General features: G+C 33.8%; 2 protein-coding genes across 3 annotated transcripts in view; both read left to right on the top strand.

Annotated features, from left to right (window-relative positions):
* LOC127880757 (phosphoserine aminotransferase-like) overlaps positions 1-14,908 on the top strand; it is an 85,929-nt gene extending 71,021 nt beyond the window's left edge. The window contains exon 10 of one of the 2 annotated variants that reach the window (XR_008049729.1): positions 14,173-14,908. The gene's annotated coding sequence lies outside the window, so the exon portion shown is untranslated. The remainder of the gene's footprint in view (positions 1-14,172) is intronic. The other variant, XR_008049730.1, reaches the window with a different exon arrangement.
* The window catches only part of LOC127880755 (uncharacterized), a 75,560-nt gene that overhangs the window by 49,238 nt on the left and 8,194 nt on the right, over positions 1-18,128 (top strand). The window lies entirely within an intron of this gene.

Raw genomic sequence — 18,128 nt, 5'->3', positions numbered from 1 at the left:
TCTTCAATCTGCTGAAAGAACACAATAATAGTTATGCAGCTGTTCAAAGGGTCATGGGTAAATCGAAGTTTGATGATTGCTACAAGTTTATAAAGACACACTACGGTTAAATATTGCTGCGTTTCTTAAAGTGAATTATATGATGATGGAGTTAACTCAAAATGTAGGACATCTCCTCTAAGTTATATATGGATGCATTTAACTTTCAATGTATTTTTTTATATATTAAGGAGAAGTGCTTTTGCACTTACTTCTTTTGTGATCAATTTAATACTTAGCGTGTTACGTTTATTTCTTATCTATCATCTAAGTGAAAAAAGTGAAGTTGGTGTATAAGTATTACATTTCAAGTATAATGTTTTTCACAGATTGATAAAAATATTGTCACAGTTTCGATTCAAACAAGAAGAAATAGTCCGTTAAATTACTCATGTTAAAGTAAGGACCTCTCTTTATACACAGTTAAGAAATATGCGCTATTTTGTAGCTCATTAAGAAACCTGTATATTGTTCTAAACCTAATGGTTTCCAGTTAATAACTTGAATGTGCAAGGAATGGAAGTATATTAAACTGGATTCGTGTATGTATGCTGATTGTTAGCAGGCCTAACAAGTTCATGTTGGGCCTGTTGGGTAAAGGTCAGTGCCTACGTTGGTATTCCATCTGAGTTCAGCTGTGTCAATATAAAAACTGTTTATGCTCAAGGGTTTGACGTTCCAACGCGGTGATCCCAGTTTGGTTAATTTCATTTTTTTTAGTTGGTGTTCGGTTATACAAATGTTGTATAAGAACAAAAATGTCTCTCCTTATATAGTTTCAGTATTGTCATTGTTTGCTATATTGTGTTTGTATGCGGTGATTGTTCTGAATTTTGTATATTTAAGCTTACACGCTTAACTTGGTTTGAGTTGCATTTGGGACCAGTTGGATGACGCCCAGGGTCACTTTTACATATTTGAAAATATGTTTTTGCTCAATAGCATTAGTTTGGATTGAGGTATTGCGCTAAAAAATTGCGTATGTAGCTTAATGCAGGTATAGCTTTGATCTGCACAATTATTTTTTAATTAAATTTATATTTTACTCAAACGTTGTTTTGTCGTGTTTTTTGTTCCAAATATTGAATATTGTGCGCACAACTTGTGAGCATAACCTTACCAAATTGCGAATACAACATTACTTCATATTGAGTACGAGATACTTAGCAGTAAATATTTTGTTAATTTTCATAACTTGTTCTTGCGATCTCTCCGGTGTATAAGAAACAAGCACTAGGACGCTCTGCTTGTAAATGTTATCATTTCCACATTAAAACGTAAAAATTAACCGATTTGTATTTTGTTCATATTGTTCTTGATATTAGACTGAAATAAAAAAATATTAGAGTAATCCTTATTGGATAATATCCAGTAACAGTTATAGATTTTTTAGCAAGTGTGAATAGCATTTTTATAATGTAAGGGAAAAAGCTTGTTTTCTCTTTCCAAATTGTGAAGCATGACATTTTTAATGATTTAGAGAATTTTATAATAAAATGGTTTACAATTACTTACAAGGACTCAATCCTCGAAATAAACAAACCATATTACAACAGCCTCGAATTTGCAACATTTGTGTAGTTTGGATAGGGTTGGTTAAATAATCTTACTTTGACCCCAAAATCAGCTTTTAATAATTGAACAAACATTGGCGAAAAAACAATCACAGCCAACAAATTATTTGGAATATATCTAATTATACTACTTGTTTGTAACTTTAGATTTAAATTATTTGCCCAATTTAGTTGTTTTTCAATATTAAGATCCTTTTTTTCCATTTGGAAATAGATTGTCTTTTACAGAGGAATTGAAAATGTTGCTTGCGTTGTGTGTGAATGCGCTTACGCAGTTCTTACCGTAGGCACAGAGTTATAGGGACTTAGTAAATATCAGTCATGTGGCGGGATGAGTATCATTTAACACTGACGTTTTTAGAAATTTAATTTAACATTTTAGTAAGTTAACAATTTTATAGTATCATTTTCCGCAAATCAGTTTCATTACCGATATTTTTTTTCTTTTAAGTCGTATAATGACCTAATGTTATGCTTTAAAAATATGTAAATATGTTTCCATTAGTGTTGATAGTCATCTCAATGATACACCTACACATTAATTATTCGAGTTCTTTTTTATCTGTAAAAAACCCTGCGATATCCAAGAGAAATTTTTTTTTTTATCGGGGGAACATGTCCTTGGATCCCCATAGCCATGGTACATGGTACGTAGCCATAGCCGTGGTACGTATAATCAAAAGAGGTCCAGGCACGCCTTTGGATGAAACGAATGACGAATGAACTGACGGATAACTTTTCACGGCATCTCCAATATTTACCAGAATATCAGCGGTTAAGTTTGATGTTTGTTTTAGTATCTTCAATTGACCCCGTATTAAGGGACTAACAATATACAATGGCGTATAGCAATAAACACATAAAGTTTATAAAGTTTAAAGTTTATTCAGTCTCTGATTCAAGGCCACTGGCCCATATCAAAATGCATATACATAGACTTGAATATAAGCATAGATGTACAAACATTTATAATTGTTATCTGACAGAGTGAGAACAACTAAAGAGCAGTTTTATATATAACTACACAATGGTTTAAATGCAAAAAAGTGGTGTACAAAGTTGACATACGACGATAGGTGTACTTTTTATTGATCATAAGTATTACTTATCTTCATTATATTAATACTATCTTCTCATTATATTATTTATCAGCTAACAATCAGCTAGAATTTCATAATTTCTTCCAGAGTTTAGTAAATTGTAAAATCTATTATGTCTGAGTACGATTTACAATCAAATAAAACATGATGCTCATCCTCAACAACAGGTGAAGAATCAATATGATTTCTCCAGTCTTGTTTAAGGCAATCTTATACTCTAAGCCTAAAACTATGTATAACACTATCAATATCTCCGATGTCCTGAGAAAGCCAAACAAGTCCAAAACCTTACTTCTGATGCCCATGTATGCCTACCTACTGAATCAAGATCATATAACATAATATAGGTTTGTTTATGATACTTATTTGAACTCATTAGGAGTATTTTACACCAGTATTTGATAAAACGACTTACATAATCAACATTAAGAGGTAATCCGCCACATTCACCTAAGACCATAAATGTGTTTGTCGAGCGTGAAACACCCAGAAACAATTTACAATAGTGCGTTTGAACACGTTCAATTAAAGGCAAACGTTTAAAACCTCATATCTCTTAACCATAGAGTAGAATAGGTTTAACCATATAATCAAACAATTTAAAACACTCAAACATGAAAATATCCATATTGTTTTTGATCATTTCTAATACAGACTATAGACTTTATTGCTTGACATGCAAGATTTCTTTGCGATCGTGACCATGACAATTTAGGAGTAAAAATTAGACCCATATATTTGTTAAATAAGGCTATATTAATAGGACTTGTTCCATATTTCCACTGTTCTATGCATTTAACTGGTCCACCATTTCTGAAGATAACAATTTCAGTTTTGCTAATATTCAGAGCCATCCCTGAATTTTCACAAAATGTCTTTATCACATTAATTGTCGTTGTAAATTTATAACTGTATCTCGAAGAGAATGAACAGCAATGGACTACATATATCACCTTGACGGGTACCTTTAAGACATGGAAAGCTCGCTGTTATACCACCATTAGTTTTCACAGCTGCCCTCATATTAGAGTACATAGATCGGTAATTGTTGGGATCAGAGCGAGATCCTGACTTATGGAGTGGACATATGACACGTTCACACATTAAAGATAAATAAAAAGTATAAACATGATGAAAATAAAAAATTTCAGAGAAAAAAGACCGTTTGTAATCTCTTGGAACCCGTGTTAATAAACATCATATGATACATTTGTGTTATGTCATCATTTGAATACATGACTAACTTTTGTACACAAATATTTAATTACTTTAGTTCAAGTATTGTAGTAATTGCTTTGGTTATTTTCACGTCTGCTTTATTTAAGAACATACATAACATAAACACAGTCTTAAAATTTGATTGGCCATAAATAACTTTAAAATGTAAATATAATAACATCAACATGTAAAACGGACTTTATGTTATCTAATCGTTAATGATTTGAGCAACTAGCACCGATTTCTCAAAATTTCTAAAGCCTGGTTTATAAATAGTTAACTTAGATCAATGATTTAAATTACTATGTTTTACTTAATGATGTTTTCCAAAATAAGTTTAACAATTGCAATTATGTTGCTTATTTCACATATAATGTTGTAATATTTTTAAAGTGAAGTTTATTGGGAAACAAAAACCATAAAGACTCGTACATCGTATGTCGTCAAAATAAACGAACTTCGTTTTTTTTAAATTACTTTCCCAAACATATGAAATAAGAAGAAATAATGTTTAATTGGTTCATTAACTAATAATCTGTAACAATAAACGAACGTGTGCAAACTGATCTGGGCTGGGTTCTCATTTTATGTCCATAAAATTAAATAACATTGAAGTACGCGTATTAAATATCGAGAAAGACCTTCTTTTTTTTTTCTTCATTATAAAATCATGTATTGTTTTGACATTCTTGACATCTTTATCACTGTTTTAATCTCGACCGTTTTATAAAGTATTGACCCGTAAAATTATGATTGCGAGGATATTCCTATTTCTGTTTCATGTAATGGGCTTCACTTGACTATTTTATTTTGCAATAAAACATGCATAACTCATTATGAAAAGTATATTGACATATTTGATGATTTTGTATGTCAGATAATAACAATACGGGTATAAGCTGCTCGTTACTTGCTAATTATTAATAATAGCGGTGTCATATATATTTTATGTTTGAATAAGAAGCACTTAATAACGTTTTAAGTGGCAAAATATAATATAGGCTCGCAAAAGTAAGGTGTAATTAAACGGCCCTCATTACCATCATAATTACCATACTTATAATACATACATAACCCAAGGGGCGTGTACCATTACAAATTTGCTAAAGAAAACGACATATAGAGTGTTGAAATAGAAATTCGTTTAACGTCAATCAAACATTCGAAATATAATATACTGTATACAATTCCTTTTCTCGCCCACCCATCTTTCTACACTATGGACGTTTTTTAGCAGTACGTGTATTTGTTGCCAATGAAATAAATAGGCACCGATGGTTAAATCCACCTTCCGAAAAGATATGTATTTGTGGGTATAACAACTCTTCATATTCCATAATCAACATGACGTAGGAAAGACCGTGTGATAAATTCAGGAATAAATCCAGACCTATTTGCCTCCTTGCTTACTGTACTGGTTAGCGAGTATTTGTCGGACGAAACATAGGGTTTTTCTTGGATTACTTCCTTAATAATAATAAATGTGGCATGACACATTTACTGATATATCCTGGGTTCGTCATCTAAAAGTGAATGTAAACAAAACAGTTGTTTGATGTTCGCATGCGTATGCGTATGGACAAGGCCCGTATATGGGGTCAGTAAAGGGAGGTAATTTTACACTGTACAGGAGTATTTTCCGGACATTTATATTATTTGAGTAAATGGAAACAAGTTTTAGATAAAATGATACTTTTCTTAACCGAAACATTATAATGACGTGAATATAGTAATTTTACGGCGCAATATGTCTTATTCTGCGTGTATAAGTACTGTTACAATTCGTGTATAAGTACTGTTACAATTTGTTTCCAATATCAGTGCATATCAGAATAACCATTTGTAATGTCTTCTTGAAAATGTGTGACGCTCATCGTATTAATAAACGGGAGATAATTTCAAAAATTCGGTAGTAAAAAAAACTCGAAAATTAAATTAGTTTTCCTTTAATTTACATGTTTACTAGGTACTTGTTTGAAAGAAGTGCAAGTATATGTATACGACAAAGTGTGTCGAGTTGTAAAAAAATAAATAATTTAAATAATTTATGAGCATTGACCGCATCAGTTTCTGGTTAAATATGAGGTTTCAAGAAAAACAATTAAGATCTTCTGTATTGTAGCATACGACCAAAAATCTCAAGAACACAAATCGGCCTCATTAAGTGATTTTTTTTTGCGCATGCGCGTTCTATTAATATCCCCGAGCGGAAGTCACAGTTCACTAAGATGAAATTTGTAAACAATACAACTTTAAAACTATAATACTATATTTTACGAATTGCTGCTATGAAATCATAAACAAAGTACGGTTGTTAAAACGTTATATAAGACGAGTTAATATGAAAAAACTATATGATGAAGAGAAATTTATCAGTTCATATAAGAAAAACTCTATCTTAAGTTCCTTTTTTATGAATTTGCATGGTTCATGTATTTTCAATTATAAAAATTATCCTAATTAAATGGTTATGGATTATTATGCCTAAAAACATGCGTTAAATACTGGTATTAAAATCTAACAATATAGTAAATGGTTTGGCTTTCCTCTGTTAATATCCCCAGAAATATGATACCATTTTAAGGGGCATGTTCTCATTTTATTTGTTTTTGTTTTTTGAATACATGTAATGTCATTTTTGTTTGAATCCAAAAAATAAAAGATCAATATACTAAAACACCAATATACTTATATGAATCTTATAAGAAGAAAAGAAATTGTTTTAAGATTACAGTCTGTGAACAATTCTGATTAAAATATATACATTGGCTAGTATCAAACTTGTTCAGTACAAGTACAACATAATAAACTAGAAATGGCGCGGCAGAGGCCGACGCGTATCCCCCGCCGCATGTTTGACCCAGGGGCGCCCCGGGGTTGGTAATGGGGCCATGCATAGGTAAGATTGGCCGTATTGTCATAAGAGAAGTTCAGTATCAATTAGAAGTGAATCGGTGTAGAAATGAAGAAATTATAGTAAAAGGCAATTTTGGCTGGGCTAGGCCTATGTAGGCGGGGCGCCCCAGGGTTGGTAATGGGGCCATACATAGTTGAGATTGACCGTATTGTCATTAGAGAGGTTCAGTATCAATTTGAAGTAAATCGTTGTAGAAATTAAGAAATTATAGTAATAAGCAATTTTAAATGGCCGTGGCCTATGTGGGCGGGTTTCCCCAGGGTTGGTTATGGGGTCATGCATAGTTGAGGTTGACTGTATTGTCTTAAAAGAGGTTCAGTATCAATTTGAAGTGCATCGGTGTAGAAATGAAGAAATTATAGTAAAAGGCAATTTTGGGTGGGCGTGGCCTATGTGGGTGGGGCACCCCAGGGTTGGTAATGGGGCCATGCATAGTTGAGGTTAACTGCATTGACATAAGAGAGGTTCAGTATCAATTTGAAGTGAATCAGTGTAGAAATGAAGAAATTATAGTAAAATGCAATTTTAGGCCGGCGTGGCGTATGTGGGCGTGGCCTATGTAAGCGGGGCGCCCCAGGGTTGGTAATGGGGCCATGCATAGCTGAGATTTACCGTATTGTCATAAGAGAGGTTCAGTATTAATTTGAAGTGAATTGGTGTATAAATGAAGAAATTATAGTAAAAGGCAATTTTGGGTGGGCGTGGCCTATGTGGGCGGGGCGCCCCAGGATTGGTAATGGGGCCATGCATAGTTGAGATTGACCGTATTGTCATAAGAGAGGTTCAGTATCAATTTGAAGACAATCGGTGTAGAAATGAAAAAAATATAGTAAAATTACCTAAAAAAAACGAGTAAATATCTCTTACCCGGCCCCACCCCAACCCCCATAACTTTTGACCCAGGGGTAAGATCAAAATTCCAATTGGTGCAGGTTCGCACATATGCTCATAGCTACCATGTGTGTAAGTTTCAAGGTTCTAGTGCTTATAGTGTAGGAGGAGATAGTGGCCAGAACGGACAGACAGACAGACAGACAGACGCCGGAGATAACCACAATATCCCCACGCTTTTCAAAAAGCGAGGGGGTAATAATTCAATAGAGGTATTTCCTGTTACATGTACATCAGATAATGATTGGACATAAATGAAGGGGTCAAAGGTTCCCTACAATCATGGGTGGTGGTGTTTCATTGTTAAATGTTTTTCTATCCTATTTCAAATTAAATATTCTTTGAATATGTTTGTTCGGTTTGAACAAGGTTCTTGTTCTAATAGCTGCTGAGCCCGTTGCCGGAGTGTAAGTGAGAGCAAGGAACACTTCTGCATGGAGATTGATACACTCTCCTTTATATATAACACTAGAATAACATTAATATGTCAAATATACTGATATTAACAGATTATGGCTTATGCATAATATCATAGCCATACTAACAATCATTTCTCATAATTTATTATTATCAGTATTAAGAAAGTTTTATCCCTGATGGAAGAATTTTGACATACTTTCTACCATTCCTTGGATAACCATTTATTTAAAAAAACAACACAAAACAACTGCAACAGAAAAATAATCTAAGGTTTTAATTTTTTAGAATGATTGGGCAATACATTTACATCTTTTATGAAAGATTTGCATATACCTAGTCCTTTACTGCAGCATAATTTGTTTTAAATTTCTTAAATACAATTATAAATTATAGATTTTTTCACTGACAAATACGCAATGGAAAAAAGGCCAGCAACTACTTACTTTGGGTAGGCCCAGTTTTCTGGCTGGCACTTGTTGGAAACTGACCACACTGGATCACATATGTCAGTGCGTTGAACATACTGTTCCCATGATCATATGTCTGCCTATGCCTAAAGTATTTGAAGCTTTCTTTTTTTTTCCCATTAATTGGCACACTGCGACTATACTGGGAGTCTGTCTCACATTTATTTTTAAAAATATGTGTACTGTATGTTTTTAAGCAACCCTAGTAGTGAATGTTGACACATTCTTTGAACAAATTCTGTCTGACCATTTGCAAAATAAACAACACGCCTGCATGTGAACATCTTGGAACACCAAGTAAAACGGCGCTTTAATAATAAACGACCCAGATTATATCCCCAACTAAATAGCCAAAATTGCTTGGGGCCGAATCAATCTGCTAACGTTATAATAACAATATTATTTTTGTGTTCACGCAATAAGAAAACTAACGAGAAAAAATAATGACAATATTGTTCGGTTTTTTTAGTAGACTTTCAGCATCTAAATCATTTGCCATTTGCAATAATCATTAAAATAGGGTAAAAATCGTTGATATAATAAAAGGATACGGTCTTCGCATTCCTCACGAGCATGTTAACATCGTACTGCGCATGCGCAAAACCTGTTGTATTCCTGTAAATCTTAACTTTCTCACGGTCTTGCAATTCTCCCGCGACACCGGATAAGATCAATCGGATCATGGTTACAGTACACTAAATAACCGTTTCATGAAGGGCTGTACTCTCTAAAAAAATACCATAGTTGAACGGAAGGCATGTTCTACACTTTTATCTATTATTCGGGTGTTATCTTTCGGAGATAATGGTAGGGCATGAATAGATGTTCACTACTGAATCCCTGAAATATGATTAACTTGAAGACTATAGTAAACTATCGCACTGAAAAAGGTTATATTCCACTAAGAAACGGCCGAAAAAAAAGTTGCAAAAACAGTCGATTTTGATTTGTGTCAAGTTCTTTCTTGCATTGAACATGACATATCTTTTTTATTGCATAAATCGATTCCGCTTAGAATGGCCTTTAAGAAAAGGTATGGTTATGGGGGTCTCTATGTGCAAAATGTTGCATTTATTTTGGCCTAAAGTTGTCGCTTTCACATTGAATTATATAGGGAAACTATTTAGTGTATTCTGACCTAAAGGCAAACCAGGCCCTGTCACAAAGGAGCTGTATTTACAGAAATTCACCTTTTTTTGGCGCGGGATTTAACGCGTTCGGGCAAGTTTCACGGAATAACTGCGTTTGTTTCGTGAATTTAAAGAGCATAGCGAGTTTTGAAGAAAAAAATGCGTTTTTAGAGGAAAATAAGAAAAAAAAACGTACAAAATCTCGTCTTCAGCATCTCAGATCCCAACAATTTGTGCTGAAATAACTCATAAACATGGTTTGATAGTTGTTTACTTCTTTTTCTACTAAGCTCAAACCCAGCCAGACTGCTGACTACATCGTCACAGGGACCTGGTCGGCAAATGCTGCCACAGAGGCTCAAAAATACGGAAAAGTCAATTATGTTCTACCAAAAACAAAAACCTACACAAGTGAGATGGGTTATAATTATTTTCTCCATTTTCTATGTTTTTATGTTAGGTCTTTTTTTAAATTAATCTTATTACCTCATAATCCATATGCTGGTATTCATTATTTGTTGGTTTAATTTAAACTTTGAGGAATAGTGGATTGATTTAATAAAGATTTTACAAATAAACCGTGAACGATTTCCATATCATGAAGTAAACATTTTAAATAAAATTATAATTGTTGTTGATTTATCTAGAAACAGTTTAACAAGAACCCAAAATGCCATGTCTAAATTATGAAATATAACCATAGCTTTCTTAACATGAAGTGAAATACATGTACTGTACATATTTTACCAGACCAGTCAGAGTGGAAACTGAGTACAGATGCTTCCTACGTGTACTACTGTGATAGTGAAACCATCCACGGTGAGTACATGTGTACTCCATCTTAATATTACATGAAACATAAGCCATTTTCTATTCTTTGATATTTCATTGTGCAGACTTTTCAGGTGCTTCATAAATATTGCTCTGTTTGCATTTTTGAAAAAGACATTATAATATTTTCCATTTTCTGTTTCTACATAGATCTATACTTAACTGTAGTCTGTAAAATACATTATTGATATGCATTTAAATATAAAAAAGCTTCTGTTTTTCTCTTACATTTATATGTTTGTTTACTTTTTGTTAATCAAGATGTATTTATTAAAACTGATAAAGAGAATAGTCGGACCTAATTCAAAGAAAATAAAAATAATTTTAAAATATTTTATCTCATAGAAGTTGCTTTCTATATGTTAACCCATTTATGCCTAGCGTCTAGAAAAAAGGCCTTTGCAAACAGCGTAGACCCAGATGAGACGCCGCATGATGCGGCGTCTCATCAGGGTCTGCGCTGTTTGCTTAAAGAAATTTCTGTAAGAAATATTCTAAATATAGAAATAAATATACTAGACATCTATAATTATGGAAATAATTTGATCCAATTTAGAAGGATGCGACAGTCCACTAGGCATAAATGGGGAAATGTAATGGTGTGACTCTACTGCATTTTCCAGGGGTAGAGTTCCAGTTTATACCAGAGACACATGGTGTGCCGCTAGTCTGTGATATGTCGTCCAATATACTCACTCGAAAGATGTCTCAAAGGTATTCATTGGAAATTCAGTACTCATATAATGAACTTTGATTCTGAAATCATTTATTTTGTGATGGTCCCAAATTTTTTCTTAGCCTCTTTTTATACGCCCGTTTTTAAAAACGGGACGTATTATAGTTTCACCCTTGGCGGGCGCGTCCACAGCAGTGTCAGCTCTCTAATTCAAATAGTTTTCATCCGATCTTCACCAAATTTGGTCATAAGTTGTGTCTAGACAATATTGAGACTGAATTATTTTCTTTTGTTGAAAAGTGAGGATATGTTTACAGTCTAATGTATATGAGAATCAGAGCAATCCGTATGACACCAGTTACCAGTGGAGAGCTTGAGGCTGATATTTTTCATTGCATGCTACTTACAGTTTGGCCTCATCTTTGCTGGAGCCCAGAAGAACATCGGCTGTGCTGGCTGTACTGTAGTCATCATACGAGAGGATCTCATTGGTCAGGCTCTTCCTTCCACACCCTCAGTGTTCTGCTACACTACGCAGTCCGCAAATAACTCGCTGTTCAATACACCACCCACATATAGGTGAGTGGGGGGAGGTTTTTTTCTTAAAGCTGAAGTGAATACATGGTAAAAATTAATGTTAATAACGTCAGTATACATTCTGACCACAGCTTCATCTAGTTTGTTAATGTTGTCGTTTCAAATTGTAATAGAATTAACTTCTCACTTTTGAAATGTTTCAGTATATATATCATGGGGTTAGTTTCCTCCTGGAAGTTGGAACATGGGGGCGTAGAAGGCATGGAGGAAAACTCGAGGAAAAAGTCAGACTTGATCTATGATGTGATGGACAATTCCAGTGGATTTTTTGTTGGTCCGATCAACAAAAACTGTCGCAGCCGAACGAATGTGACATTCAGAATTGGGTCAAGGGAAGGGTGCGATGTTCTAGAGAAGAAATTCTTGGATATGGCTTCCAAGTGTGGAATGAAAGAATTAAAGGGACATAGGTAACACATGCTTCTCTATTTTTATGTCCTGAATTTTTTTTGTCAATTTGTGGAATAAAGGATCCGAAAATATTTTGTCCACGGTTTGAACATTTTTGTAGTATTTGATTAAGCTGGTTTGCAAGCACAATATTATTGTGTAGCTTTGAGAAATATGTGTAATTAAAACAATGTGATTGCAGGACTTTAAGTACATATCATTTTACCTTTGTGTCAGCATTTTCTACATATCTATAATTTCTGTTTAATGATTTATTAAATGGAATAATAGTTAAAATCTATAAAAACAAGTACTATTTTATTTATTTTATCCATATTGGAAAAGAATCTTTTCATATTGATGGTTAAATAAAAAAATGTTCCACTTTAAGAGACTATTTTAACTGTTAAGGTGTTTAAATGACTTATGTAATTGTCAAGCTTGCACAAGTTCTCTTAACTAATAATGCAGTTTGATTGAAATAATTCAATGGGCATCAAATGTTCCTTTGAATGGAAAATTTCTATCACAACATTTCATCAGCCAAATAGTGTAAGCTTAGCTAAATAACTGAACCGTCATTGGCACAATTTGTATATCTACACCATTAGATTGTGAATACAATTTAATGCCCCCCGTCTGTCCGTCTGGCATTCTGTTTTCCAGAGGTAAAACAACGCAACACTTTCAGATATTGAGCAGATTTTTGGTATGTCAGTCTTTCTACATGACCCGCGGATGAAGTGTAAAATTGAATTTTGGGGAAGTTATGGGCCTTGGATTTCTCTATAATAAATGTGTTCCGGAGGCTTTTCACGAAAGGCTTTCAGATATTTAGCTGATTTTTGGTATGCCACTTAACCTACATGACTTATATCTATGAAGTGTAAAATTTCGTTCCGGTCCATAGACTTTTGGAGAAGTTATGGGTTGGACTTGGGAAGTTTCTTTAAAATAACACTTCCAGATTTTTTTCCGAAATGCGTTCAGATACTGTTGTCCAAAGCCCAGAACTTTGTCAAATATCAGTGGACCGTAACTTGGTCATGATGTTTTCAATTTGGATATAGCTGCAGTGTGGCTTCAAAGTGCAGTAGGGGGCATTGTATTTCACAAACCCAGTTCTTGTTTGTTAAATAATTTAACACTTACTGTTTTGGCAACTCAGATATATAGCAAATTTATACCGGTAAGCTACATAATCAGTACATGTAAGATAAGGATGGCAAATTTTACAGATTTTACCCTTGATTTACATTTCATGACTAAGAGTGACTGTTGTTGCTTGTTTCAGGTCTGTTGGTGGTATCCGTGCCTCTCTGTACAATGCAGTCACTGCTGAAGAAACCAAAGTTCTGGCAGACTTCATGAAAGACTTCTTTGAGACACACAGAAATTAACCGGACTCTGCCTTTGAAGATGAATTGTATATTTTAAATAGGGCATATCTTGCAACTTTGTGATGAGCCACTTGAAATTGCATAGCTAGATAAATCTCAATAAATGGAAGTGCATGAACAATAGCCATAAGTTTGCTATGAATTTTCTTGTGAAATTTTGTTTAGGCTAATCGTAATTATTATACGAGTTATCTTGGCAAACACCTACAGCAAATCTTAACTAGTCAACAACTTGTATGATATCTTTTAAAATGTATGATAAGAACATTTTTGATAATACTCACTAAAAATTAAGAAAATCTGATTAAAAATCATGTTTAAAATATAACTATCATCAACTGTGTATATTTTGTATGACCTTAAAAAGGCATTCTGCTCTCAGAGCTTTAAGTATATTATATATCATTACAGATGTATTCCCTGTTTGACAGTGTGTTCTTATGTAAAGGGTCCACATTCATTTTTGGTATGCTATGGTGACTGTAGCTATGAATATTCCGTATTTCGAACTTGTTGGAGGAGGTGTTGTGATGTTTTGTTGGTGGAATTTAGAACAGCTTTTCTGCTCTGATATTAACATGAAAGAATCTCTTGTCAGTGATGAGTCGTTTTTTTGCATGCACCATTAAATTTCTCATGGATGTTTCAGATGATTTTTACATGTTTTGTGATTTGAACAATTATTGTGTTATGCTGTACAGCTGTATTTCTTATTTTATTCAGTTTTAATACTTGGCTTTTAATTGATATAGCAGACATGGTGTACAAAGATATTTTTTGGAAGCTGCAGATTTGATGTAGATTTTAAATTATGCTCAGATCAAGATATTTTTAAACATTATTTTTATCATCTATTTATCCCTCAATTCAGACATGGATGTGATATTGTTGCCTGTAACGTTTTGTGTGATGTATAATGTTGCATTTTACTGCGTTATATAGATTTCAATGTTAATTTCTGTTCAGGTTTAGGTTACTATGCAGATATTTTGTTGTATTCATGTTTCAATTGTTTCAAACTTTAAAACATTCATTGACAAAATTGCTAGGGAAGATAAATATAGATCTAGTTGAAATGATATTTTTTGCAGAGCATATACAACATAAAAGTTTAAAATTCTATAATGACATTAACGTTTGTCCTTCAATAATGCTTTTAACTTTTGTGTTTAAAACATGAAACATGTATGAAATGTTGGCATAATCTGCCGTTCGGTTGAAAAGTATGCATAGATTAATAAAGTGATGGCGAAACATGTGTTTGCTTGGTGAAATTACGGTAGTGGTATTTGTGTACAGATGCCGTTTGAGTTAAGATTGATAAGTGGTCAAACATAGGACGATACAGAGTACGCTATTCACGGATACTGTTGGAGTTAAGAATGATAACAGTGGTCAAACATGGTGATAAAGATGCCACTATGTACTGATACTGTTGGGGTGGTAACAGTGATCTAACTGATGATGATGAAAAGATGACCAAAATTAGGACGGTGACGATCATGTTGGTGTCGGTTGACTTGTGAAGTCGAGTCGATGTGCGCAGGATTGAGGATGAGGATTTGTACATCACAGAAGAAAAACGATATTCCTATCAACAATGCTATAATAATAGAAACGCATATGTCTTCTTTGACATTTAAAAAAAAAGAAAAGGAGTCGTTATATTCAAAGTGATGAGAAATACTTTTTCGCAACATTTTATGTTCTCATATTATCTCTACATAGTACATAAACATTTAATTTAAACGTACACACATTAATATGATAACAACCCTAAATAACAAATGCACAACTATCATAATAATATTTTTTATCTTCTTTCATAGGTTCTCTCAATGCAGGCATGCACTATACCTATATTTAATGTATTGTATATGACTGTATACATTCACTACGGTTTGCATCAACATAATGATGTATTGGTTATAATCTCTGTTTGACAGTGAGACAATTATGCTCTATGGGTATGCATAATATGCATATGTTACTTATTAGAAACTTTTTCCATTTCAAACACAATTACACATACTCTCCTTTTTATGTCCCCTACCACTAAAGTGGGGGACATATTGTTTTTGTCCTGTCTGTTGGTTTGTTGCTGTGTTTGTTTGTTTGCGCCAACTTTAACATTTGCAATACCGGTATTGAAGATTGCAACTTGATATTTTGCATGTATGTGTATCTCATGGAGCTGCAAATTTTGAGTGGTGAAAGGTCAAAGGTCAAATATATGAGGACATAGTGTTTCACAAACACATCGCTTGTTTGTAATGTGTTTAAACCAATCTGTTTATACATGAGAGGACACTCTTAATTTTGCTATTATGTTTATAAATTTTTGCTTTTTAATTTTGTTTAAGAACAAGTATCTTTCGAAAATGAGGTTCAATGCCTCGAAAAACAAGCAAATTCGTTGAATTGATAAATAAAGTTTGTTTATGGATGGATGTAAATCCCTTTATATATGGTATAATCCATACACAAATTAAAGTGTAGTTTTTTTTATGTATTTCAATTCTCCTCATTGATATCTATACACCCATGCAGTTTCATATTGAAGTTGTGTAGCGTATCTGAGATATAGCCCTGATAAGTTACACAATACAAAAACAACCAAGGGCAATTACTCTTATTTTATAAAGTGTATGGTTATGATTCATGTGCATGGCACATCTCATTTATATCAATACAACCATGAAGTTTCATTTTAATATTTTATATAGTTTCTGAGATATAGCCATGAACAGTTTTGTGACAGACGTGCGGACTGACGGAATAACAGACTGACGAACGGACGGACAAAGCCTATTTTATATCCCTAAAATAGTTATACAAATAAGGGATAAAATAGCGATGAAGTATCACTTACACAATTTTGAAATAAACAAATCATGTAATCTATTGAGAAAAAAATATAATAACGCTGTGCAGATTTACGTATTCGGTAAACATGGATACCTTTTACCACACGTCATTGAAACATACTTACAAAAGTTTTAGACTGTGATTCCCATGAACTGGAGTGAGGGTTATCACATGCTTCTTTACATAGTCTATGAATAATATCGCTAGAAATTAATGTTGCAAAATTAACATAACATTTAATTAAGAATTATAGTATTACATTTTAATCATCTGAAAACAGTCTATGCTACTTCTTTGAGACAATAATGTATATATTTACACTCTCTCTGTCAATATAATTTATATAAGGGAATACATATAGCTCCAGACCGAGGCCAGTTTTAACCCATTGGACATGGCTTGAATATGTTTCACACCAAATATTTAGGACCTAGTCCCTTCTGGTTTTAGAGAAGATTTAAGTTTTAATGTTACCAATCCATGTTTAGCCCTTATGGGCTAGTTAGCAATGGACCGGGACGATTTGAACAACTTCAAAAGTGGGTCAGCCAATAATCATTTCTTTGATGTCTTTAAAATATGTCAAGGGGTTAAGTAGGGGAAATCGTTAGAAGAAAAAGTCAACGTCGGACATAACGGTATAATAAAAGCTCACTATAAGCACTAGATGGTCAGGCGAGCTAAACACCAAAGGAGTTATATACATATAACAGTTTCAATATCTGCGTATCGCCGTCCTAGCCTGTCCGGACTGTAACATTCATTAAGTTTTAAAATAACGTCCCACAAATGTTAACAATAGCAAGACAATATGCCACTTGTAACAAACGTCTCACTTAATTAATCAAACGTCTTGGTCACTCTTAGAGGTAAAAAGAAAACAAACGGCAACAAAATGGATTATCCGGTCTGTAAATTCAAAACGCATAATGCACTTAGTTATGACTTTCAATAAAACGCTTTCTCTTTTGAGACGACAAAGGTAAGGGTCACACTTAGAGTACCATAAATATTCAAAATCAACGAATAATTCGCAAAATATTTCGTAAAATAAAGTTATCCCATAACAAATCATTGTTCCTTATATCAATAGCCAAAATTTCGATACTAGATGTTGTATGGTAACTCAGGGGCGGATCCAGGATTTATGGTTAGGGGGGACCCCCTTGCTGGGGGTCCAAGGGGTGGGTGCAGGGCAAAGCCCTGCTAGGGGGTCCAAGGGGGCGAAGCTCCCGTAAGCTCCATGATTTTAGTGATTTTTAAGGCTTTGACAACCACTTTTCGAGCATGTCACGCCTTACATACATTCATCAAAGTACCTTCTTATAATGCCAAAAAAGTGCATAGTTTATAGTTTTGAGGGTCCAGGGGGGCGAAGCCCCCCGGAAGCTCCACGATTTTAGTGATTTTGGAGGCTTTGACAAGTTTAAATAGGTGATTAAGAATTAGTTAAGTGTGAAACATCAAATGAATTGACTTTACTTTGGCGATTTTAGGTGGTGGGGCGCGTTCGCCCCCCCCCCCCCCCTGGATCCGCCTACGGACTAACATAAATTAGACGAGATACGAAATGCTCGTTTTTATTTTTTGTGCGACAATATATTCCATGG

Source organism: Dreissena polymorpha, chromosome 5, assembly GCF_020536995.1.
Source record: "Dreissena polymorpha isolate Duluth1 chromosome 5, UMN_Dpol_1.0, whole genome shotgun sequence".
Classification (NCBI taxonomy): Eukaryota; Metazoa; Mollusca; class Bivalvia; order Myida; family Dreissenidae; genus Dreissena; species Dreissena polymorpha.
Note: the sequence above shows the minus strand (reverse complement) of the source record. Positions and strands in the feature narration are given on the sequence as shown.